This window comes from Caretta caretta, chromosome 3 (assembly GCF_965140235.1).
Source record: "Caretta caretta isolate rCarCar2 chromosome 3, rCarCar1.hap1, whole genome shotgun sequence".
In the NCBI taxonomy this organism is placed as follows: domain Eukaryota; kingdom Metazoa; phylum Chordata; order Testudines; family Cheloniidae; genus Caretta; species Caretta caretta.
Genome location: NC_134208.1, coordinates 61,898,296 through 61,924,704, shown reverse-complemented (window position 1 = coordinate 61,924,704; position 26,409 = coordinate 61,898,296).

Genomic DNA, 26,409 nt, shown 5'->3' with positions numbered 1-26,409 from the left:
TCTCAGATCCTTAATGTTTTTTTTTTCATATAACATTTTCTGTGTTCCTCTTGGTTTTAAGTAATTTTATGTAGGTTACATACATTTATGTTATGACTATATATATATATACACACACACACCAATCAATTACTATGCTGTGTTGAGGTACTGTAGTTCTAGATGACGGACAAAGGTATCAGAATTCTCTAGTGATATAACTGGCAATCTGGGGTGTGAATGCAGTGCAGGTAGACATACTCATGCTAACATGGTGAAAAATAATATAGATGGAGAGGAATGGGCTTCACCAATGTGCGTAAGTACCCAGAGTCCCTGGCATGCTTGAAATGCCACACTGAGGCCCATACCACCACATACACATGAATGTTCTTTGCCATGCTAGTTCAGATAAAGCTAGTATGGGTATATCTACCCAAGCTGCAATTACTCCTCAGATTGCAATGTAGACAAATCCAATGACTGGTAATGACATACAGGACCACATTTACCTGCAGGCTTCAGCCTGCCCTCCACAGCTCCAGTCCTGCAAGGAGCTGAATGTTCAGATGAAGGTTCTTGGGGGAGATTTCCAAAGGCACAAATGGCAGTTAGGTGCTTAACTACCACTGACTTTCAGTTAGGAGCTATAACTCTCAGGGTATGGAAGCAGCAGGGACTGTGGAAGACACCCAAGAAGACTCAGAGGACAAGGACAATGTGATTCTGCATCTTTACCTGGGGGAGCAGGTTCAATAAACTCCTTCCCACATGATGAAGGTCTCAGATGGGGAAGATAAGAGAACACAGGTGTAGAAATCTTACTGTTAGTCATATAACGAAAAGTTATAGAGATCCTCTCATGGAAGATTGCAAAGTCTTTGGTGTCTTCCCTTTCTCCACACAGAATCATGATGCACAAGTCAGGGGGGTGAGGGTGGGAGAAGGCTCAGTCTGGCAATCAGATAAATAGTGTGGTATCCCTTTCCAGTTGTCTGAGACAAGGGGCTGTGGTGCTGAGTTGAATCTTAAGGAAACCTAATAAAGTTGCATTGTCTCCTTCTTTCCCTGTCCACTTCACCGTATTTAGCAGGTTCAGGGGCCAGATTTTCTGGTGAAGCCAGGGTGGGGGTTCATGGCTCAGATCTCCTTCTGCGTGAAATCTCTGTATCCTAGTGCAGAATGTAGTCAATTTCCATTCAAACTGCCTCCCAATCCTGAAAGCAAAATTTCAGCAAAATTCCTGTTGCAGCAAAAGCTCCAGCTCATTCTTCAAGTTCACTGGCAATGCCAATCTGCTTGGCCCACCTTCATAGCTGACCAAACCCCTTCATTCTGCAGTATGTAGAGGGGTGACCATTAGCACAAACATCTCTCTGGTATAGATTGCCAAATCTCCTCCACAGGACTGGAAAACAATCTCTCTTTGCCATTCTGGCACTTGGAGAATATGTTCTCTGGCACCTGGAGAATATGTTGTCCAACTGTTGGCTAGCCTTAAGGGAAAGTGTCGTCAACTAGTAACATAGCCCCTGGAAGGAATTACCCCACCTTCCCAAGAGACTGTATGAGCATTTTACATTGCTAGTACAGTGTTCCTCACCATTAGTAGCCTCTGCACCTCCCTCAGGGGCTGCAAAAGTTGTCTGAGAAGCAAGGATAGAGAGACAGTTATATTCCTGGAATTCTGAAAAATATCAAAACAGTGGCCTTCTACAGCAAAATTATGTCAAATGGGAGGAATTTCTTGGCTTGTTCCAAGGGCCAAAACTAGAATGCTCTTCTTCTCCATGAATTGGCAGGACCTATGGCTCCCAAGAGCAAAACCATACCACCAAGAGGGCAGAAGTAACATCCCAGGGACAGAAGAGGTGGACAGAGAAGGACCCTGGAGGAGCTGCTTATAGGGATGGACAGGAGAAACCAGGAACAGTGTGAATTCCTCTGAGCATGGGAGAAGCAGTCTCGTACACTGATGAATCGGTTCATGGAGCTGGAGAGATGCCACAGGGAATGAGAACAGTCCCTAATGGAGAGGCTAATTGAACTCGTGGCTAAAAGAATACAGCATCCATCCACTGCTGAGGCCCCAGAACCAGCCCAACAACTGCTGCCACCTCATCCTCCATCTGCTGCCCAGGATGTTGCTGAGCTTGTAGCTCCTGTGCCAGATGAACCCCTCTCCCACAACTGACCAGTAGGCGAATGCCGAGCCTGCAGGAGCACCTGAACGTACCATGTACCAGTGCCAGCCTCCCAAGCAAACAGTCATAAGCTTGTTTAAAGAGTATGTGTGCCCAATAAGAGGTTTCTCAAAAAGGGTGAATAGTGTAGACAAAAACATTGTACAATGACCACATACTTGGGTGCCACCCTGCACAGCACAAACCCAGTCTCAAGGGGATAATCCAATGGAGATGCTCTGTTATAACCATCTTTAATGTATGCAATGTCACACTAACAAACAGCTAGCGACCTTCAGCTACCACGGAACAAAACCATCACAAAGCTAAGTAGTCCCATAAGTGTAAACCAATGTGTCCTCCTGTGCATTTCCACATCCTGTACAGGATGTCAAGGTGTATCTTGGGACAGGCTGATGTCATCCTCTGCCTCCCTACTGTTCCAAGATGTGTGCAAATATGGTATCCCTGATTTCCTGTGGCCCACTGGGAACTAGGACCATTGTGCACATGGGCTGTATCTAGCTGCCTGTACAGAGTTTGTAAACCAGACTTGTCCTGAGCTGGCTCAGGATGGAAACACTCCCCTTTACCCTCACAAATATTATGACGTGCACAACAGGTGATGAATATATCAATGGCAATTGCCACATAGGCAGTGCCAACAGTGTCCCCTTGGTCACAGGTATGGGGAGCACGCACAAACATAAATATGATCCAGTACTCGAATATGTGTGCAAATGTAGACGACACCTAAAAGAGGGGCCAAATTTTCAAAGGTGCCTTCCACCAGCCGCCATTTTTGACTGTAAAGTGAGGGGTGTGAGTGCAGTTTTCCCCTTACTATAATGTGCATGTACGAATGGTAAAATTTAGTTTCATGAAATCTATTTGTGATCAGTGTGTTTGTAATAAGTTTTATGCATGTAAATTTTGTCACAAGCATTCAAGTGATAGTTGCCGTGCTTGTACACACAAACTACACAGCCTACAAATTTGCTTAGCTATATAGAGGACATGTTTCAAAAATTTGGTCCAACAGGTCTTCCTTTTTAATTATTCATAGTAATTAAAAATGCCCAAACCAATCTACCTATGCAGCTGTAAAAAAAGAAAAATAAATCTGTTTGTCAGACCAACACAAATAATTGTGCACAATTTAACCTTACAAATACCAGTTTGTACAGGCCAGGTTGAGAGACCTCCAAAGCAGCTTAAACTCCCAGCATATACAGCAGCATTAAATGGCAATGCTGTAATTAGTTTACCAGGTTTTGATTGTCATGTTTGTGGTGATACAACAATACTGATACATAATATATACATGCTTTGTAAGAAATCTCCCATGAGATCTTGCACTGAGCCACTTTTCTATTTTTTCCATAGTAAATAATATCTGCACAAAAGTTCATTAATGTATGCAATGTCACACTAACAAACATTTGTATCCTAGGACATATTATATCTTTAATCTTTAGCTAAAATTCCTCACTGACTTCACTTGGGATTTTGGTTTAAAAATTAACTATGGTGCTTTTAACTCAACTGAAATGAAGATATTTGGAACTTTGTTTCAGTTCATGCCTGTGATTGCTCTACCTAAATACATACTCTGTCTTTTGAGGTTCATATACTTTTGTTCAGTTGGAAATATTTCTAAAACAGTGCCCTCCTGTGTGTATGCACCGAGAACTATAGAAGGTTTCCAAGAATTGTTTTAAACTGCACTCAGCTTTGAAGGATCTGGTATACTGGTTGGTGCTGCATTTCTTAATAATATCGTAATTACTTATGTGGAACAAAAGACAACTTGAGATATTATTTCCTACATCACTGTCTCTTTAAAATGACTAGAGAAGTTAGGTGGCATATTCTAGACTACCATCACACTGGCCCAAATGATGTGTCAAATATGGCAGAGATGCTAATGATTAAGGATACGATTTTGTCACAGACTCCTGTGACTTCTACGACTTCAGCTCCACCGTAGGAGCAGGGTTGGAGTGGCTCTCAGATCCCCCTCCTGCCCAGGGCTGGAGCAGCTCTACTAGAGTGATGGTCAGTCCCCAGGGACTGGAGCGGCAGGGCTGCAGAGGCTTGGAGCCCCCCACCCCCACCCCACCAGCATCCATTTATTACCCGCAACCTGTCCGTGACTTAGATGAAAAATTCTGGTGACAAAATCTTAACCTTACTAATGATTCTTACTGCTGAGATGCAGCTTATAAGCAGCACTTTTCCCTGACTAGACATAATACTGTATATGTTAGAAATTAGAGTATGAAAAGCTAAAGTCATATGCATATGCTAACATCATAATTAATTCTCTTCTATTATCCCCTGCAGATGGCATCCATGAAAGACGGAACCAAAATCCTGATTATTTGCAAATATTGGAAATATCTTATTTTAAGGCTCAGTTTAGGCACCCCCATCTTTCAATCATTACATCCAAAGGATCACTATATCTGCAGCTTTAAAAAAAAAAAAAAAAAAAGAATCTCCTAAAAATCACACACGTACAGACTCAAAATTTCCATGTTGCCAAGGAACAGCAAGTTCTAGAAGTCATTTAAAACCCATTTCAGGTAAATCAAATAAATATTCATTCTAATTAGCACTCTCACAAGTTGTAATTCTTTACCTGGAGCCAAGTGACATCAAAGAGACGTGACATTCTTTCCTGCCTTAAATTTATTTTTCCCCAGAGAAAACGCTTCCATGCTGATCCTTGTAACTTTTACTCCCACTTGCTAGTGAAGGATGCCAACAGGAACTAACTTTTGGAAAATAAGATTTGATTCATATACTCAATCCTTCACCAGTAATAAGATTGCTAATGAATAATCATAACACATGTATTGGTCAGAGGCTTTGCATATGTTAATTTGCACTACAAACTATCACGAGTTAAACAATTTAACTGTATTTCTCAGCAGAACAGCGTACAGTGTATTTCATACAGGCACATGTATATACACTCATTAGCCTGTAGAGTAAAAGCCACATCATTGAAATGTTTTTGTAAATTTGTATTTCTCCCATAGACAAATACCAGTATATAGTTATACATAAGAACATAAGAATGGCCATACTGGCTCAGACCAATGGTCCATCTAGCCCAGTATCCTGTCTTTCAACAGTGGCTAATGCCAGGTGCTTCAGAGGGAATGAACAGAACAGGTAATCATCAAATGATCCATCCCCTGTTGCTCACTCCCAGCTTATGGCAAACAGAGGCTAGGGACACCATCCCTGCCCATCCTGGCACAAATCATTGTGACTCATGTTATTAACAACATGCATCTGTGTGCATAGACTTGGGTGCACAGCTGTTTGAAAATTGGAACCTTTTAAAACATTGTTATACACCTGGATAACAATGTAGCTCATCAGTTAATACAAGAATAATAAAAACCCAAACGCCTCCAATTCTCTGCCCACTCCTTCCCTAAAAGTATGGTATATTTTATAGCTCAGGATCGAGTAACACCTCAACTGCATATCTCCAATAGAAACAGCAGTCACATTCCCTTAGTCATGTGTGCTGATGTAAATACTGTCAACTGTTGGGATTCCCTCCAAAACCTCATTCCACTCGGCTTCTCAAGAACTGAGTTCAATTCCAGACTTCATCACTCAGGTCTCTTTATTTAGCATACAACATTGCTACACTGAGTTGACCAGACTCAAATGCAAGGGGGTCAATGTCAAGTACATCACAGCTCCAAAGTTACACAGAAACTCTCTGCCTTTATATACATTTACACATCTCATTGCATTTACTACACATTGCATCACACATTTTTGGATTGGCTTGGTTACTTTGAACCATTGTGCAGCATGCTCTGTCCAGCTACCTACTCTTTACCTCATCTCTATATTCCTCATGTAGCTTATCCATTGTTATCTTGTTTATAGTACATGGTTCCCTCAGTGATCTCCCTCTCATCTTAGCTGGTTCAGACATACTGTCTTTTTAGCATAATGAGCTATTTACTTATCTTATTTAGCACATATGTCCATTTTCAGCCTGATGACTCATTTACCTCCCTAATCTTATCTTCCAAAAGGATGAGGCATCCCCCAGTGTTAGGCCAGGTCTATTCACATTCCATTGCCCTTGTTTTTCTTTTTTAATATTAGCATGTGTTTCATTTACATCATATTCCTGTTTTTCTGTGCTCTCTTTTACAAGTTTATTACCCAGTAACACATAGAATCATAGAATATCAGGGTTGGAAGGGACCTTAGGAGGTCATCTAGTCCAACCACCTGCTCAAAGTAGGACCAATCCCCAACTAAATCATCCCAGCCAGGACTTTCTCAAGCCTGACCTTAAAAACTTCTAAGGAAGGAGATTCCACCACATCCCTAGGTAACGCATTCCAGTGTTTCACCACCCTCCTAGTGAAAAAGTTTTTCCTAATATCCAACCAAAACCTTCCCCACTGTAACTTGAGACCATTACTCCTCGTTCTGTCATCAGCTACCACTGAGAACAGTCTAGATCCATCCTCTTTGGAACCCCCTTTCAGGTAGTTGAAAGTAGCTATCAAATCCCCCCTCATTCTTCTCTTCCACAGACTAAACAATCCCAGTTCCCTCAGCCTCTCCTCATAAGTCATGTGTTCCAGTCCCCTAATCAGGTTTCAGAGGAACAGCCGTGTTAGTCTGTATTCGCAAAAAGAAAAGGAGTACTTGTGGCACCTTAGAGACTAACCAATTTATTTGAGCATGAGCTTTCGGTTCTGTGTGTATATAAAGTCTGTTGCAGTTTCCACGGTATACATCTGATGAAGTGAGCTGTAGCTCACGAAAGCTCATGCTCAAATAAATTGGTTAGTCTCTAAGGTGCCACAAGTACTCCTTTTCTTTTTGTCCCCTAATCATTTTTGTTGCCCTCCGCTGGACATTTTCCAATTTTTCCCACATCCTTCTTGTAGTGTGGGGCCCAAAACTGGACACAGTACTCCAGATGAGGCCTCACCAATGTCGAATAGAAGGGAATGATCACGTCGCTCGATCTGCTGTCAATGCCCCTACTTATACATCCCAAAATGCCATTTGCCTTCTTGACAACAATGGCACACTGTTGACTCATAACCAGCTTGTCGTCCACTGTAAACCCGTAGGTCCTTTTCTGCAGAACTGCTGCCTAGCCATTCGGTCCCTAGTCTGTAGCGGTGCATTGGGTTCTTCCGTCCTAAGTGCAGGACTCTGCACTTGTCCTTGTTGAACCTCATCAGATTTCTTTTGGCCCAATCCTCTATTTTGTCTAGGGCCCTCTGTACCCTATCCCTACACTCCAGCGTATCTACCACTCCTCCCAGTTTAGTGTCATCTGCAAACTTGCTGAGGGTGCAATCCACACCATCCTCCAAATCATTAATGAAGATATTGAACAAAACCGGCTCGATGACCGACCCTTGGGGCACTCCACTTGATACCGGCTGCCAACTAGACATGGAGCCATTGATCACTACCCCTTGAACCCGACAATCTAGCCAGCTTTCTATCCACCTTATAGTCCATTCATCCAGCCCATATTTCTTTAACTTGCTGGCAAGAATACTGTGGGAGACAGTGTCAAAAGCTTTGCTAAAGTCAAGGAACAACATATCCACTGCTTTCCCCTCATCCACAGAGCCAGTTATCTCATCATAGAAGGCAATTAGATTAGTCAGGCATGGCTTGCTCTTGGTGAATCCATGCTGACTGTTCCTGATCACTTTCCTCTTCTCTCAAGTACTTCAGAATTGATTCCTTGAGGACCTGCTCCATGATTTTTCCAGGGACTGAGGTGAGGCTGACTGGCCTGTAGTTCCCCGGATCCTCCTTCTTCCCTTTTTGAAAGATGGGCACTATTTTTATTCTTTTTCCAGTCATCCGGGATCTCCCCGGATCACCATGAGTTTTCAAAGATAATGGCCAATGGCTCTGCAATCACATCCGCCAACTCCTTTAGCACTCTTGGATGCAGCACATCCGGCCCCATGGACTTGTGCTCGTCCAGCTTTTCTAAATAGTCCTGAACCACTTCTTTCTCCACAGAGGGCTGGTCACCTCCTCCCCATGCTGTGCTGCCCAGTGCAGTATTCTGGGAGCTGACCTTGTTTGTGAAGCCAGAGGCAAAAAAAGCATTGAGTACATTAGCTTTTCCCACATCCTCTATCACTAGGTTGCCTCCCTCATTCAGTAAGGGGCCCACACTTTCCTTGACTTTCTTCTTGTTGCTAACATACTTGAAGAAATCCTTCTTGTTACTCTTAACATCTCTTGCTAGCTGCAATTCGAAGTGTGATTTGGCCATCCTCATTTCACTCCTGCATGCCTGAGCAATATTTTTATACTCCTCCCCAGTCATCTGTCCAATCTTCCACTTCCTGTAAGCTTCTTTTTTGTGTTTAAGATCAGCAAGGATTTCACTGTTAACCCAAGCTGGTCGCCTGCCATATTTACTATTCTTTCTACACATCGGGATGGTTTGTCCCTGTAACCTCAATAAGGATTCTTTAAAATACAGCCAGCTCTCCTGGACTCCTTTCCCCCTCATGTTGTTCTCCCAGGGGATCCTGCCCTTCAGTTCTCTGAGGGAGTCAAAGTCTGCTTTTCTGAAGTCCAGGGTCTGTATTCTGCTGCTCTCCTTTCTTCTTTGGGTCAGGATCCTGAACTTGACCATCTCATGGTCACTGCCTCCCAGGTTCCCATCCACTTTTGCTTCCCCTACTAATTCTTCCCTGTTTGTGAGCAGCAGGTCAAGAAGAGCTCTGCCCCTAGTTGGTTCCTCCAGCACTTGCATCAGGAAATTGTCCCCTACACTTTCCAAAAACTTCCTGGATTCTCTGTGCACCATTGTATTGCTCTCCAAGCAGATATCAGGGTGATTGAAGTCTCCCATGAGAACCAGGGCCTGCGATCTAGTAACTTCTGTTAGCTGCCGGAAGAAAGCCTCGTCCACCTCATCCCCCTGATCAAGTGGTCTATAGCAGACTCCCACCACGACATCACCCTTGTTGCTCACACTTCTAAACTTAATCCAGAGACTCTCAGGTTTTTCTGCAGTTTCATACCGGAGCTCTGAGCAGTTATACTGCTCTCTTACATACAGTGCAACTCCCCCACCTTTTCTGCCCTGCCTGTCCTTCCTGAACAGTTTATATCCATCCATGACAGTACTCCAGTCATGTGAGTTATCCCACCAAGTCTCTGTTATTCCAATCACATCATAATTCCTTGACTGTGCCAGGACTTCCAGTTCTCCCTGCTTGTTTCCCAGGCTTCTTGCATTTGTGTATCGGCACTTAAGGTAACTCGCTGATTGTCCCTCTTTCTCAGTATGAGGCAGGAGCCCTCCCCTCTCACGCTCTCCTGCTCGTGCTTCCTCCTGGTATGCCCAAAACTACAGTAGTTGTGATCATTTGAACCACCATTAAAATTAGACTCCAAGAACAAACCAGGGAGTGCAAGCTCACCTCCTCTTATACAGTCCATCAAGACATCTCCACTGCCTGCATAGTACTGTCCCCAGTTTCTTGTTGCTCAGTGTGAGGGGATACACTCACCACTTCTGAGTGCCTCCTGTTGGCTAGCAGCTGAAATCTTCTTTTCTACTCCCAGTGCCCTCTATTGGTTGCCAGCTTCACTAGCCAAGTCTTCAGGAGTTCAGCCCTCCCTCCAAGTCATACAGTCTAAAATGGACGAACCCCTCCCAGAGTAGCAAAGTTCAATAATGGTTGGCCCTTTCCAGGATCTTCAGCCATCTATCTAGGCTTGTTTAAATGCCAGGCCCTTTCTCAGTCTCTTAGGAGAGTCTTTTATTCTTCTTGGGGCTTAGGCCACTTCTCCAGTGGCCAGTAAAGGGGACCTGGTCCCACCTACTACTGCAGGTCCTAGCCCAGGGACCCTATGAAAAGCAGTCATGCACTGCTCCCTTGAACTCTGTCAATTAGCTGCAACAGTTTTTCCCTTGGCTTCTTCCCACCAGGTCTCTTGCCTATCACCCAGTACCATAGGGTTACTGTTTTCTCTCACACCTTGCAAAATGCAGCCAAAACTCAACTTCTGGTTATCTCTCAAGCTCCTCTGGCCAGAGAAGAGCACCCTTTTTGCTACTCAGGTCCCAGCAAGGAACTGACCTGCTCAACTTCTCTAGCTCCTTTTAACTGAGTCTGCTGGCCTAGGATTGGCTGCTTCCCTGCAGCCTCTCTAGGCAGGCCTGGAAAACCCACCTCTGCTTCTCCTTCCTGGGGACGGGTGTGGTAGGACCCCAAGGCCTCCAACAGAGGGCCTCAAAGGGCCTGGTACACCCCAATCATGCTCAACTATTAGTTGGGCAATGGACATCAATTGCTGTGTTTTCCTTTGTATCAAATCAGTGGTTTTAATGGACAAGGGAGGTATGGGTGCAGAGAGACTGGTCACCAATGACTGCCATTAGGTGTTGTTGGTCATGGATTATGTCACTTTCTCCTTCATCTGCACACTTGGCCATAGGACATGGATCCTAATCTCAGTCAGAGAGGTGAGATTCAGACAAAATCCGTCCAGCCGCCCCTGGCATGGCATTGGTCTCACTGAAAAGTTGTGGTATCCCAGAGTGCATACTGTGTTCCCGAGTTGTACCACTTCTTTCACTCTCTCTTTAATGACTAGTTGAGCTCAACCTCCCCTCACTTGTGGTCAGGTTCATTCAAGCCAAGTACTCACAGAACCATCTTTGCTTGATTCATTTACAGCAGGCTGTGTATATTTCCTCTCCTCCTTGTATTGCCATCTTCACAGTGGGATAATGAAGTTTATAGGTCCCATTCTCTATTGTACACAGACTGTTAACACATACCAATTCTTTAGGATTTCCTGTACATCTAGGAATAGCAATCATAATTGGCACAGTTGAATTATTACTTTCACGTGGGGCCAAGCCTTGAAAACCTTTTAGCCTTGCAAATTGCAATCTTTCTTTCCCAACATTTTTAATTCCTTTTCCACTTGTGTTTGATTCTGAATAAAGTGTGCTATTTAACAATTTCAGCCATTCCCTCTGCTTTATTTCTTCTTTTCCCTGCATTAGATGCATAACGAGTTTGGTACCATATATGATCATGCAATTGCCTGAGAAACATTCTTCAATGATTAATCACAGTATTTACAGATGTATTCATCCATTTCAAGTTTGTGCAATGGAGTGCATATTACTGAAAGTTAGTGCCTCCTTTTGCAAGGTTAAAGTGCTAATCCTTCCTCTTTTTTCAGTGGTTTGACCGAATCCATCAGTTAGAAAGTTAATCTTAAGGTTTAATTCCTCAATGTCTACAGAATTCCATAGGCAGGCCCCAACGCCTGTGCCACCCAATATGGTTGCCACAGTGTCCCTCCTGGCTTTCCAGTTTTGATATCCTTGGAGTGTGCCTCCCACCAGGTCATGCCACAATTGCATATGTGCCTTGATATTATTGCTAAACCTTTTTTTATATGGGGCTGCTCAGGTTCCAGGTAACCTGTATTTTGTAAAGTCCATAATCAGTGAGAGGTGTACCCATGCTACATCTTCTGCCAGTGTTTCATGAGTGGGGTATATAAAAAATACGATTGTGTGGCCAAGGGCTGATCACTGGACATAGAGGAGGAGCACCGTTTTCAAAAGGGTGTATGGTAGAGGTACTTACTTTGGGCTGGGGTGTGGAGTGTTGTGTATTATTTATCATTTGCCATCAAAACAGCTGGGTTTCATTTACATACATGCCCACCAACCATCCTAGGCCTATTTCAGTACAATTATTTTGCCTTAGAAAAACCCCAGACTTGTTTATATGCCACAACATTCCATGGTGTCATTCAAAAGCCCCAGACTCATTTATATGCCATTACCTTTTAAAGGTGTCTTTCTGGAATGCATTATAGACCCAAAAACTCTCAATCCATACAGACCTTTCCCCAGTTGTCCATTTTGTCCCAGAGATACCATCTGAACACATCCCTTCTAGTTGTCCAACTGCCACTGACAGGGCCAGCTATACCTTTTTTGCTGCCCCAAGCGGCGAAGGAAAATGCTGCCAAAGATGGAGCTGGAGGAAGAGCTGCCGCAGGCATGCCACCGAGCAGGAAATGGAAGGAGGAGCTGCTGCTGGCGTGCCACTGAAGAGGGAAGCGGAGGAGCTGCCGCAAGCCGCCACTGTGCCACCCATTCCCGCTTGCCACCCCAGGCACCTGCTTGCTAGGCTCGTGCCTAGAGCCGGCCCTGGTGCCCACTGATGCTACCCCAGTGTCTAAACAAGACAAATTTCCCAGATCAGTCCCATTTAGTTGCAGACAGTTATTTGTAGATCATGTTTCTTATGATGCAGTTGGAGTCAGTCATACTTCTGTGATGGTCTTGAGACCGGGGAATCACCAATTGGAGTGTTTCTGAACCTTGGGACCAACTCCACGCCCTCTACAATCAGGGCACACAATGTTGTACGCCTCCAACACTTCCTGGTTGCAAATCTGCAAGACAAGTTAATAGAAAAAGGCCTTTTATACAACTGAAACATGGAACTGCTTAGAGTTGTATTTCTCTAAGAGTTGTAGCTCTAACAATAAATTGAAGAATAATATACCAGTAGACAAAATATTAGCAGAGTTGCCTTCTAGACTTGTGATTAATTCAAACCACAGGCAAATGCTACCAGTTCAACAGAATGCTGTTATGGAGAGACCTAGTATTTTAAAATTCTCACGCACCTATTTTCATTCATTCTTTTTAAAAAGTTGTGCTGGAGGACAGTCTCACCAAATTACAACCATACTGTCTTACAAAGGGTCTTGGGAGAAAAGGCAACTCAGCCAGAATTTCAAGTACTCCTAAAAACATACGAAGTGCCAAAGACATAATAGAGTACAATATAACGATTGCTGAAGTCTATCGCCTTCTCTCTCTTTTTACTACATTTGCACAAACTACAGACTGTAATGATCATGTTTGATTCTGAATACAAAGTCAGAGGGATGAAGCTACGTTTATATAAAAGATTCATGTCCCAGTTCACAGCAAATCAACAAGAGAAAAATTCTCTCCTTAGTAGTCTCTTCACTGCAGCGTGTAGTAATTTTGGAGCTCATGTTATGGCTGAGCAATCACACTGCTTTAGTTAAGGTTGTGTCTACAGCAATTGTTTTCAAAGGTTTATAAACAGACCATAAAAATTCATTCCAGGCTAGAACTAGAGTGTTTGTATTCTTAATGAAGAATGAATAAATTTTTATGCACTTTTACACCTGTATACTTCAAAAGAGACAAGGATTTCAAACAAAAAAAAATCTGGCAAGTGATTATCCTCAAAGAGAGCAGTTAGTCCTGGTTTCTAGAAAGAAATATACACAAAACAGATCAGATAAAAACAACAAAAATCTATCCAGGATTGGACCCCAAGGCAGGAAACTAGTTCCTGGAAAGTAACAAATTAGTCACCCCTAGGAACGCCACAATCACTCTTAGTGTTAAATCCTAACATCTCAGTTTATGAACTGCAGCACAGAAATACAACCTACAAATAAATTCACTATCATAGACCCCAATTCAGCAAGGTAATTGAGCACGTGTAACTGTATCCATGAATCCATTCAAGTCAATAAAATGTGCTTAATGTTAAGCATTTTCTGAATTGGGGTGACAGTCAGGTAATAGTGATATTTACCTAATGATTCAAAAATAAAAAAGCAAATAGTTAAAAATATTCAACACTGAAGATCATGCTCATTCTAATGAAGGATGCTTTCTAAAGCCTTAGTGTTTCAATGAACAAGGAGCCTGCAGTGTTTATTGTAGGGTTGATGCCTGAGGTATGTGTCCTTTATTCTGTGCAGATACCGTTGCAACGAGGTGTTGAAAAGCAATAAAAAAGGTAAAAAAGGTAGAAGGAATTACAATAACCCCACAGGTTTCAGAGGAACAGCCGTGTTAGTCTGTATTCGCAAAAAGAAAAGGAGTACTTGTGGCACGGTGTTATATCAAATATTTGATACAACTCCTTACGAACATCTGCAGAATCTGGAAGGATTGTGTTGCAAAATACTAGATACAGTTTTAGACTAATTTATTTGACAGTCTTTGGGCCCTTGAAATTTTGCTTTTCATGCAGTTTCAAGCACTCAGATTATCTTGAAAAAAATCCACTTCTAGGTTGAAAAATTGTGCAAGCAAAAATTTGTGCATTCAAAAATGTTGCCTTGAACTCCCAGAGGAGCCAACTTCAGCTATGACGGCTCGTGGAGATGGGTTAGGGGAGCAGAGAGTTATGCAGTGAAAAGCTGTCTAGGGGACCCAATGGGGCCCCATTGTGCTAGACACTATGCAAACAATGCTAAGGTTTGGCACCAACCAAGAAGAGTAAAGAAATTCAAAGTAAAGGCTGAAATGTTGTGCTTAATTAAGTAACCTTGTTATGACAATGTTGCACACTGTACTCATGCAAACTCACCAAAGTCAATAGAACAATCTATTGCTTTCACTTGGATACTTTCTTGGTTAAAGAGTAACAGCCGTGTTAGTTTGTATTCGCAAAAAGAAAAGGAGGACTTGTGGCACCTTAGAGACTAACCAATTTATCTGAGCATAAGCTTTCGTGAGCTACAGCTCACTTCATCGGATGCATACTGTGGAAAGTGTAGATGATCTTTTATACACACAAAGCATGAAAAAATACCTCCTCCCACCCCACTGTCCCGCTGGTAATAGCTTATCTAAAGTGACCACTCTCCTTACAATGTGTATGATAATCAAGGTGGGCCATTTCCAGCACAAATCCAGGGTTTAACAAGAACATCTGAGGGGGGGGGTTAGGAAAAAACAAGGGGAAATAGGTTACCTTGCATAATGACTTAGCCACTCCCAATCTCTATTCAAGCCTAAGGTAATTGTATCCAATTTGCAAATGAATTCCAATTCAACAGTTTCTCGCTGGAGTCTGGATTTGAAGTTGTTTTGTTGAAGAATTGCAATTTTAATGTCTGTAATCGCGTGACCAGAGAGATTGAAGTGTTCTCCGACTGGTTTATGAATGTTATAATTCTTGACATCTGATTTGTGTCCATTTATTCTTTTACGTAGAGACTGTCCAGTTTGATCAATGTACATGGCAGAGGGGCATTGTGCCAGCATGGCATTGTGCCAGCGGGACAGTGGGGTGGGGGGAGGTATTTTTTCATGCTTTGTGTGTATAAAAGATCTTCTACACTTTCCACAGTATGCATCCGATGAAGTGAGCTGTAGCTCACAAAAGCTTATGCTCAAATAAATTGGTTAGTCTCTAAGGTGCCACAAGTCCTCCTTTTCTTCTTGGTTAAAACCTTTTAAAAACTGCTATGCTGCCTTAAATACTAAATGCAAGTACTAGCTATAAAATAGGAGAGTTCGCAACATGCTTTTGTCAGCTGGTTACATTAATGAGTAATAGAGTAGCAACTCCTTGATGATGCATTGTAGTAATTCATCTCCTGATGATGGATTAGAGTAATAGATAATCCAAAAAGAGGCATTTTGAAGATGAAGTACTCAAGAGATGGCACAGCCTCAGAGGAATTGATCCAAGATAACCAATAAATAGTAATTATAAAAGTTAATGCAATTTTTAAGAAGTAGTTTTACTGTCCATTAGATGGAAGAAATAGGCTATAAACAAACAGGCTACTAAATTGCTCTATGGCTGTTCAAATTCTTCAGTGAGGTGGACTCTGAAGGTGTAAGCTTCAATTATTTTCATCCCTGTTTCCTTGGAAATTGCTCCAAAGGTCCTTAAGTGAAGTGGTCCCAAGATTAACTGAGTGAATGAGCAGTAAGCTCTGATGCTTTGTACATTCTAACATCCTCTTTCCCTATATCATCAGAGAGTTCATAAAGAGAGAGAAACTATAACATTTCATTTCTTAGCCACATTTCTTTTCAGCAAATGCTCCATTCATCTCATTTTAGGCAGTATTGCTTGGCTTACAGAGCTAAAGAGTGGGACTCAGAATCTTTGGTTCTAATCCCTGGCTCTGCTAATGACTAACCATGTGGCCTGGAGCAATTCACTTAACTTCCCTGTGCCTCAGTTCCCTCATTTGTAAAATGTGGAATAATGATCGTTCCTAAACAGCTTTCAGATCCACAGTATGGATGAAAGGAATTATGGAAGTACTAAGGGCTAAGAGTGCCAAAGGAATTTAGACATGGTGATACAGAGCATCACCATGCCTAACTTTTAGGCATCTAGAAAATCATTGGGATCCACAAAGCCAAGGCTGCCCTATACAATGAATAGAGGGACATAGGTGTCTTAGAATGGGATTCACAAAAGCCAGCATGCTAGATGGCTCTAAGCCAGCCAATGGGAGATGCCAAGGGCTGAGTGCTAAACCCTGTCCCTCTTTCAGATATAGACATCTAAGTCTGGGCTACAAGCAAGTGCCTCTTTTTACTTGGGATTCTCAGCTGCAAACCCTCTCTCAAAGGTTAGGTTCCTATGCTGTTTTTCCTGACAAGAACGAGGATAACCTCCTTCATAACTTTTAGCCCAGTGGTTAGGGTACTCAGCTGAGATGTCAAAGACCCTGATTCAAGTCCCCCACTCTACCTGAGAGGGGGAGCGGGGGGGAGAGGGCAGGATTTAAACAATGACTGGCCACCTCTAAGGTGAGTATTCTAACCACTCAGCTATTAAATATTCTGATGTGGGGTACCCTCAGTCTCACCTGTTGAAGCTGTACCATTGTGAATAAATAATGAAAGAATCACTGGGCAAGAGAAAGACTCTGTAGCCTGGTGGTTTGCGCACTCACCTGGGTAGTAGGAGAACCAGGATACAGTCCCCCTGCTCCAATTATTTTTTTTAAATTATTTATCCACATTTGTTCTGGGGCTTTGGCATCTGAATGCCTGGCATTGGGCTACAGTGCATATGAGCACAGGCAGAAACAGGCATCTAGAGAATGTCTCCTGTAAAAATATAGGCTCAGAGTGAGTTTAGGCACCTACAAGGTTCAGGGCAGTTGAACAGGGCTTTAGTGAAGCCTGATGGGCCTAATTCTGGGATTTAGGTGCCTAAAGCAGCAATTGGGCACCCAAGTCCTTTTGTGAATCCAGACCCCGATGTCTATAATTATTTCTTACAGTAATACAGTTCAATCAACCAATGCTGACATTTTAAAGTGGGAGTTTCTTAGAATAATTTGATAAGTAACATGTACAGTTACTGAAGGACAATCCCTCCCTCTCACAGATCTTGGGAGACAGGCCAGTCCTTGCTTACAGTCAATCCCCCAACCTGAAGCAAATACTCACCAGCAACCACACACCACACAACAAAAACCCTAACCCAGGAACCTATGCTTGCAACAAAGCCTGTTGCCAACTCTGTCCACATATCTATTCAAGGGACACCATAGGACCTAATCACATCACTCACACTATCAGAGGCTCATTCACCTGTACATCTACCAATGTGATATATGCCATCATGTGCCAGCAATGCCCCTCTGCCAAGTACAGAGCCAAACCGGACAGACTCTATGCAAAAGAATAAATGGACACAAGTCAGACATCAAGAATTATAACATTAAAAAACCAGTCGGAGAACACTTCAGCCTCCCTGGTCATTCAATTACAGACCTAAAAGTCACAATTATTCAACAAAAAAACTTCAAAAACAGACTCCAATGAAAAACTGCAGAACTGGAATTAATTTGCACACTGGACACCATTAAATTAGGCTTGAATAAAGGCTGGGAGTGGGTGAGTCATTACACAAACTAAAAACTATTTCCCCCTGCTAATTTTCCCCCTACTGTTACTCACACCTTCCTGTCAACTGTTTGAAATGGGCCATCCTGGTTATCACTACAAAAGTTTTTTTTCTCCTGCTGATAATAGCCCACCTTAATTGATTACTCTCGTTAGAGTTGGTATGGCAACCCCCATTTTTTCATGTTCTCTGTATATATATATTGTGATGGGTTGGATCACAGAAACCCCCTGGGAACTGCCACCTCATGTGCCAAGACTACTTCTGCCCCTGCTTTCCTGCCCTGTCAGCGTAGGACTTCGGTGCCCTGCCTGGTTTGAGCCAGACCCGCTAGCCTGCTGCAAACCCAGACCCAGGTCTGAACCACGTCCCCTAACACCTGTAGGCTTAACTGAAAGTAGCTTACAGAAGTGTTCCTGTCCTTGACACTCCGATGCCCAACTCCCAATGGGGTCCAAACCCTAAATAAATCCATTTTACCCTGTATAAAGCTTATAGAGGGTAAACTCATAAATTGCTCGCCCTCTATAACACTGATAGAGAGATTGCACAGCTGTTTGTCCCCCCCCGGTATTAATACATACTCTGGGTTAATTAATAAGTAAAAAGTGATGTTATTAAATACAGAAAGTAGCATTTAAGTGGTTCCAAGTAGTAACAGACAGAACAAAGTGAATTACCATGCAAAATAAAATAAAACACGCAAGTCTATGTCTAATCAAACTGAATACAGATAAAAACCTCACCAGTTCTAGTAAGCTCTCTTTTACAGACTAGTCTCTTTCTAGTCTGGGTCCAGCAATCACTCACACCCCCTGTAGTTACTGTCCTTTGTTCCAGTTTCTTTCAGGTATCCTTGGGGGTGGAGAGGCTATCTCCTCAGCCAGCTGAAGACAAAATGGAGGGGTCTCCCATGGGCTTAAATAGACTTTCTCTTGTGGGTGGAGAACCCCTCCTCTCTCCTATGCAAAGTCCAGCTCAAGATGGAGTTCTGGAGTCACCTGGGCAAGTCACATGTCCATGCATGACTCACAGTTTTTACAAGCAGAAGCCATTGCCCACACGGTACCTTGAATGTCTCCAGGAAGACTTCTTATGTGGATTGGAGCATTCCAAGATGCATTGTTCCTTAAGTGCTTCTTGATTGGGCATTTAACTTTGTGAATTCCTTTCTCCAGGAACTGACCAAATGCTCTACTAAGGTTATTTAGAAATCAAGCCAGTACACGGCCAATATTCATAACTTCAAATACAAAAATGATACATGCATACAAATAGGATTAATAGATTCAGTAGGTCATAAGCTTTACATAGATATGTTACATGGCATATGTAGCATAGAACATATTCAAGTTATCTCATATATATTCATAAGCATATTTCCATAAAGCCTTATGGGGGGCACCATCACATATATATCTTCCTACTGTATTTTCCACTGCATGCATCTGATGAAGTGGGCTTTAGCCCATGAAAGCTTATGCTCAAATAAATTTGTTAGTCTCTAAGGTGCCCCGAGTCCTCCTTGTTCTATATACAGTTAAAACACTCAGGTGAGAATCCCAGAATAAACAAATTATGTGCCTTTAAAAAATAGAAGCCAATGACAAAGCAACTCTGAACTAATCCTAGCACTATGTTACCATGCAAGATTGTGAGCAAAACTGCCTTTTACTTGTTGCAACCATGAGCACAGTAGTGTCTAACAAAAAATCAGTGTACCAATGCAGCCTGCTGCATCTCTCTGAGTCAGAAGCTGTGGCATTCACCCTCTCTGAGACACATTTTGCATATGGAGCTCGTGCAAGAGCCAATACCGAAAAAAAAAACACCACAGAAAGTTAATGGAGAAAAACACGCTGAAAGATTACAGAGTAATTACTGCTTCAAGATAGACTGCAAAGAAGATATGAAAATTCAGCTAAGTACAGATTTACCATCTCTGCTGGGCTCCTGTGCAGTGGAACTACAGCAGTTCTGCTGCAGGCAGGGTCCTCCATATGTGGAAGGGAGAGGGTTTGGGTCACAGTGAAGTTTCACCCCATTAAAAGGCAGTGTCTATATTAGGGAATTTTATCAAAAAAGTCATACTGATGTTACCATACTGGAATTAGTCTGGGAGTATAGTTAAACTGCAAATGAACCAGTGGTAGATTCAAAGAGACTCAGAGATACCAAGGCCAGAAGGGACCACGGTGATTATTTAGTCTGCTCTCCTGTATGGCACAGATCATAGAACTTCCCCAAAATAATTCCTATATCACATCTTTTAGAAAAACAGCCAATCTTAGTTTAAAAATTGCCAGTGATGGAGCATCCACCACAACGCCGGGTAAATTGTTCCAGTGGTTAATTACTCTCACTTAAGAATTTATACCTTTAGTCCAAATTTGTCTAGTTTAAATTTACAGCCATTGGATCATGTTATACTTTTTACTGCTAAATTGAAGAGCTCCATTATCAAATATTTGTTTCCCATATAAGCATTTATAGGATGCAATCAAGTCACCTCTTAACCTTCTCTTTGTTAAGCTTAATAGATTGAGTTCTTTTTATCTACCACTATAAAGCATGTTTTCCAATCCCTTAATCATTCTTGTGGCTCTTTTCTGAACCCTTTCCAATTTATCAACATCCTTCTTGACTTGTGGACACCAAAACTGGACTCAGTATTCCAGTAGCAGTTGCATCAATGCCAAATGCAGAGGTAAAATAACCTCCCTACTCCTACCTGAGATGCATCCCAGGATCACATTAGCCCTTCGGCCACAGCATTACAGTGGAACTTGTGTGCAGCTGATTATACACCATGATTCCCAAAACTTTTTCAGAGTCACTGCTCCCCACAATACAATCCCCATTGTGTACGTATGGCCTACATTCTTTGTCTCTGAGTGTATACATTTCCATTTAGCCATATTAAACACATTGTTTGCTTGCACCCACTATACCAAGTGATCCAGATCACTCTTTACCTGTGACCTGTCCTCTTCATTATTTACCACTCCCACAATTTGTGTGTCATCTGTGAACTTTCTCAGTGATGATTTTTGTTTTCTCCTAGGCCTTTTATAAAAAAATGTTAAATACTTTGGGGCCCAGGACTGATCCCTGTGGGAACCAACTTGAAACCCACCAGTTTGATAATGGTTTCCTGTTTATAATTACATTTTGAGACCTATCAATTAGCCAGCTTTTAATCCATTTAATGTGTGCAATGTTAATTTTATTAGCTTTTTAATTAAACTGTCATGTGGTACCAAGCCAAATACTTTGCAGAAACCTAAGTATATTACATCAACACTATTACCTTTATTAATCCATAAACCCATGTTCATTGGCTTTAATTATATTATTCTCTTTTAATTCTTTATTAATCAATTCCTTTAGCAGCTGCTCCGTTATCTTGCCCGGAATCAATGTCAGACTGATAGGGCAGTAATTACTTGTATCATCCTATTTAGTTTTTTTAAATATTGAAACAACATTAGCTTTGTTCCAATCTTCTGGAACTTCCCCAGTGTTCCAAGACTTATTGAAAATCACATTAACAATCCGGAGAGTTCATCAGCCAGCTTCTTTAAAACTCTTGGATATGAGTTATCCAGACATGCTGATTCAAAAATGTCTAACTTTTGCATCCAATGAAGTGCGCTGTAGCTCATGAAAGCTTATGCTCCAATACATTGGTTCGTCTCTAAGGTGCCACAAGTCCTCCTTTTCTTTTTGCGGATACAGACTAACACGGCTGCTACTCTGAAACCTAACTTTTGTAGGTACTGTTTAACGTCCTTCTGAGATACTAGTGGAATGGAAAAGGTGTTATTATATGATGTGACTACATCATCTGTTCCCCCCCCCCAAATAGAGAACAGAAATATTCATTGACCTCTTCTGCCTTTTCTCCATTATCATTAATTCTACCATTTCTACCTAGTAATGAACCAATACCATAGTTTGGATTCTTTTTTCCCTAATTTACTCAGTCGCACCACTAGAATTTCTTTGGTGTAAAAGATTCTGAAGTGAGTTCCGCTGGGCTACCTCCAGCATGTCATGGATTATCTGTCAGATCCTTTTGCAGCATTCCAAAAGGATTGTCATATTTCCCCATATGCAGCTGCTCATAGCAGCTTCTTCTCAAAATCTCTGTTCTGCCAAATCACAGGAGAAGAGAAAAGAGTACTTAGTCCAGCTCCAAGTCCTGCTTCGGTTTCTTCTAGCAAAGAATAAAGGAGTCCAGACCAATATTACTGCATCTGTTCAAAGCAAAGAGTGAAGAGAAGCTGTTCTTGCTACAGCACTTCCCTGCTCAGAGTAAAGATACAGCCTTCAGAGGCACCCAATCACCCAGTTGAAAGTGTTCCTGCACAGAGATCTGATATGCCTAGGGAGAAGGGGGAAAAAAGGCTATAAATTGCTACTTCAGTTCTCTCTAATTCTATGGGCATTAATGAGGGAAGACAGCTGTATTTTGTGGGAAATGTATTTGGATTATTATTTTGATTATTGCATAAGTGCTTAGCAGTTAAATAAGTACTTGTTAGAACATGAAAACAATATTTAAAATATTTGTATATCTTTAGCCACAGAGGAAGGCACCCACACTCCAATTTCCTATCTGTGTGATCATCCAGAAAAAAAGCTTCTAAATGGATAGTGGATTTCCTGATGCAAGAAATCAATGATGCGAAAAGTGGCCTAGACCTTTTCGTCCAAGATTACTTTATGTGAGCTTCCTATGCTTCTTCAGGACTTTAAATACCAGTCTGAGGGTTGCAGGGCATACTTTAGAGATACACGGTTACCTTTTTAGTTTATAGAAACTAAGACTAGGTTTTTCATGCATGCAGGAGTAGAGCTGGTAACTTTGGACCAGATGTTTAAAGGTATTGAGGCACCTAAAGATGCACATAAGTGTCTGAGGGGATTTTCAAAAGCACCTAGCCCCCTAACTCCCATTGGGAGTGAGGTGGTTTCAAAAGTCCCACTAGATGCCTAAATACCTTTAAAAAACTGGCTCTTTGACCCCAATTCAGGAAGCACTTCACTTAAGCACACGCTTAACTTTAAACATGTGCTGATGTCCCACTTCTCTGGAGTTCCAGCAAGTGTTTAAGAGCTTTTCTGAATTGGAACCTTTGGTCCTGAACCTTCAATGAGTTCTGCATGCAGATAAATTATTGCAGGATAATGGCCTTATTTGTGTTTTGGCTGGGAGTGGGAGGTTAGTTGACTAAAATGTTTTGGAGGCTTGGTGACAAATCTGTGAAGGACAACCCAAATTATTTTCGTGATACTCAAGCTCATAAAAGTGAAAAGAGTGTGGGCAAACATACCTCAATGACTAAGGGTAAAATTTTCAAAAGGCATTTAGGAGACTAACTCTCATTATTCCCATTTTTGAAGTGACTTAGGAGCAAAGAGATTTAGGCACTTTAAAAATGTTACCCTTAGTATTTCCTGCAATTACAACAAGAATATGGCAACAGTTACCAGATTTAAATAATGATCAATTGCTGTTTCTCTTTCTTTATTGACAATGTATAGCACATGGTCTTTTTTCAGTTAAATAATTGATTAATGATAAATTAGAGTGCAAGAGGCATGGCTAATTCTACATCACATGGGTAGGAGTGATGTCAAAACTGTGCTAATGGAATTTACGCAGTATGTAAGAAAGTGATTGTTTAAGCAGAGATAAACAGCTACTGCTGAATAATTCTAACTTAAAACAAATTTTTTTGGAAAGAGCATGTGATGCCTATGCATGCTTACAAACCTTTTAGATTTACATTACAAAAGTTTTTAAGAATATGGGAACAGCATAATGAATTCTGCCAACCCTTTGAACATTTAAATGAAGGGATAACACAGTTTTAAAACCTATATTTCTTTGGAAAATTTGGGCACACGGTGGCTGGTGACAAATATCTCGGGTGGCACGTTTAATGTTTTCAGGAGAACGGGACTATAAAACTTCTGACTTTCTAAAATGCAAAATAAGCTACCTCTTTAAAGTACATGTGACTCAATGAACTGATTAAGAGACATCTGACTTATCTATATTAGTCTAACATCACCAACATTACTGGGTTTGGAATTCTTAAACAGTGCTCAATAATTCTATTGTGTCTGCTTCAGGGTCTGTGCAGCCTAATATATATGGACCTCATCAATAACCTCATAAAAATAGACATGCTGTAAGCATACCTTTCTCTGAATTGACTTTTATTTGCCTATAGCCATTGTTATAAGGTTGCTATGTTCAGCATGCTAAGTAATTGAAACATTGTGTGATAGAAAATCAATACTACTTTATTAAGAAACAAACATGATACAGTATCTAATGTAAGCAAATTAATTGAAATTAGCTACTCTATCTACTGAAGACATACTGCTATTGATTTGCGTTTTACTGATTAATTCCTTCGTTAATAATGGAAGTCAATGAGTTTTCGAATAGTTCTTATTTTAAAAGTACTATTTTTCTGATAGAATGAGTCTGGAGAGATAAGTGAAGATGTTCAAATTTTAACTTGAAAGCTATCTGTTGCCTGCCTTTAATTAAAATAGCTAATAGTCCATATTGATTTGCTTAAATGTGTTATACTAGATAAATCTTTTGTACTTATCCTTAGGCAGGGACAAGGTGTTGCCTTCTATATCAACGATGTATGCACTTGCACGGGGGGTCACAAGAGAAGAGGGAGGCAGACTTCTTGTCTCTTGGTAATGATAAAAAGGGGGTAAAAATGAGAGTGATGTCACAGAATAGGAACAGCTGGATTACCCCTTAGTTTATTCTAAACCCACCTCCATTCTTCAATTATTTTACTCCTAGAATTAAAGAGCAAAACATTCCCACCTCCATGGTTCTGAAGGGCCTTGGAAAGAGAACCAATGTCACTCTGCTGTAAAAATGGCCATAGAACATGGTGGGAAAGGGGTGTCAGGGCTGTAGACCCCCTTCACAATGGAGATCCTCATTTGACTCACTCCACACGGGCTTTCTACACTGCACCAAGCTGTGGGGGGTGCAAGGAGGATGCAATCTGACTAAGGAGGAGGTGAGAGGAACCTCTGCTTCACAAATCCTGCAGTCCTTCATCTCACAGGGGAGCATCCATGCTGGGAGTGAGGAGTGGTACTCCAGCCACTGGGCTGAGGTAACATTTATAGTACACATTTGGAACCACTCCATAGCTCCAAAGGGCATTCCCTCACACTCCATCCCACCTTTCTCCTTGACCCAGTCCAGCTACTCATGTCGGATGCTGGGCCAAGGATTTGTCCCCGAATATTATATATATCATTGTAGTGTATCGGAGTAGGGTAGTATCCCTTTTAAACAGTTTGTGAACCAGCTAGTGGTGCACACTGTGTATTATGTTTTAGAAGCTGCCAGAGACCAATCAGAGCAGCAGTATGTACATAGCTAGGCCTTATATGTTTAGACAACAGCTTTTGGGACCCCATTGCACCATTCATATTGGTGCATAAATTGCCTATGGATTTTCCAAGGAGAATTTGGAATTATTTAGGAAGGGTTATTAAAATAAATGTTTCTCCAGTGTCTCAAGATGCATGCACTGAAGAGGGAAATGCAATTTATTGATAAAAAATGAACTGTAATGTTTCAGGTTAAATGTTGTCTACAGTTTAATATACTGAGTATCATGGCACTCATTTTCAATGCTCTAGTATTTCTCTTATAAATGCCTACATCAGGAGTTTATATTGTAACTGATTTTTGGTGAGCCCATCAAATATTAATTTTAAATGCATCTACATAATTTTAAAAGTCAAATTTCGAAAATGTCTGCGTTAGTTATTTTTGGTATCACACTATCAGTAAACAAGTTTTTTGCAGTTTCCATGCTTTGGTCAAGTAATTTAAACTTTTTTATTTCTTTTCCTTGGAACTGAGGTGGTGTTAGTACCAAGCACTATTGAAGCCCTCAGGCATTTTGAAACCTGTGAATTACTCATAGTAACAACTATGCCCAGTAACATACTCTTTGGGACTGGAATTGTTTTAATTAAGTATATTTATGCAAAGAGCCATGCACATGGATGACGTTATGGTAATAATAAATATTAATATAATCCAGAAGATAAAGGTATTAGCTACATTACTCGCCCTCAACAACTAACTCCATCCCACAATCATTGAATCACAGAAATTTAGGGCTGGAAGGGACTCCAAGAGGTCATCTAGTCCAGCCCTACCACTGAGACAGGAAAAAGTATACTGAGACCATCCCTGACAGGTGTTTGTCTAACCTTTCCTTTAAAAATTCCAATTGACAGGGTTTCCACAACCTCCTTTGGAAACCTATTCCAGAGCTTAGCTATCCTTCTAATTAGAAAGTTCTTCCTACTATCTAACCTAAGTCTCCCTGGCTTCAGATTAAGTCCATTACTTCTTGTCCTTACCTTCAGTGGACATGGAGAACAATTGATCACCATCCTTGTTATAATAC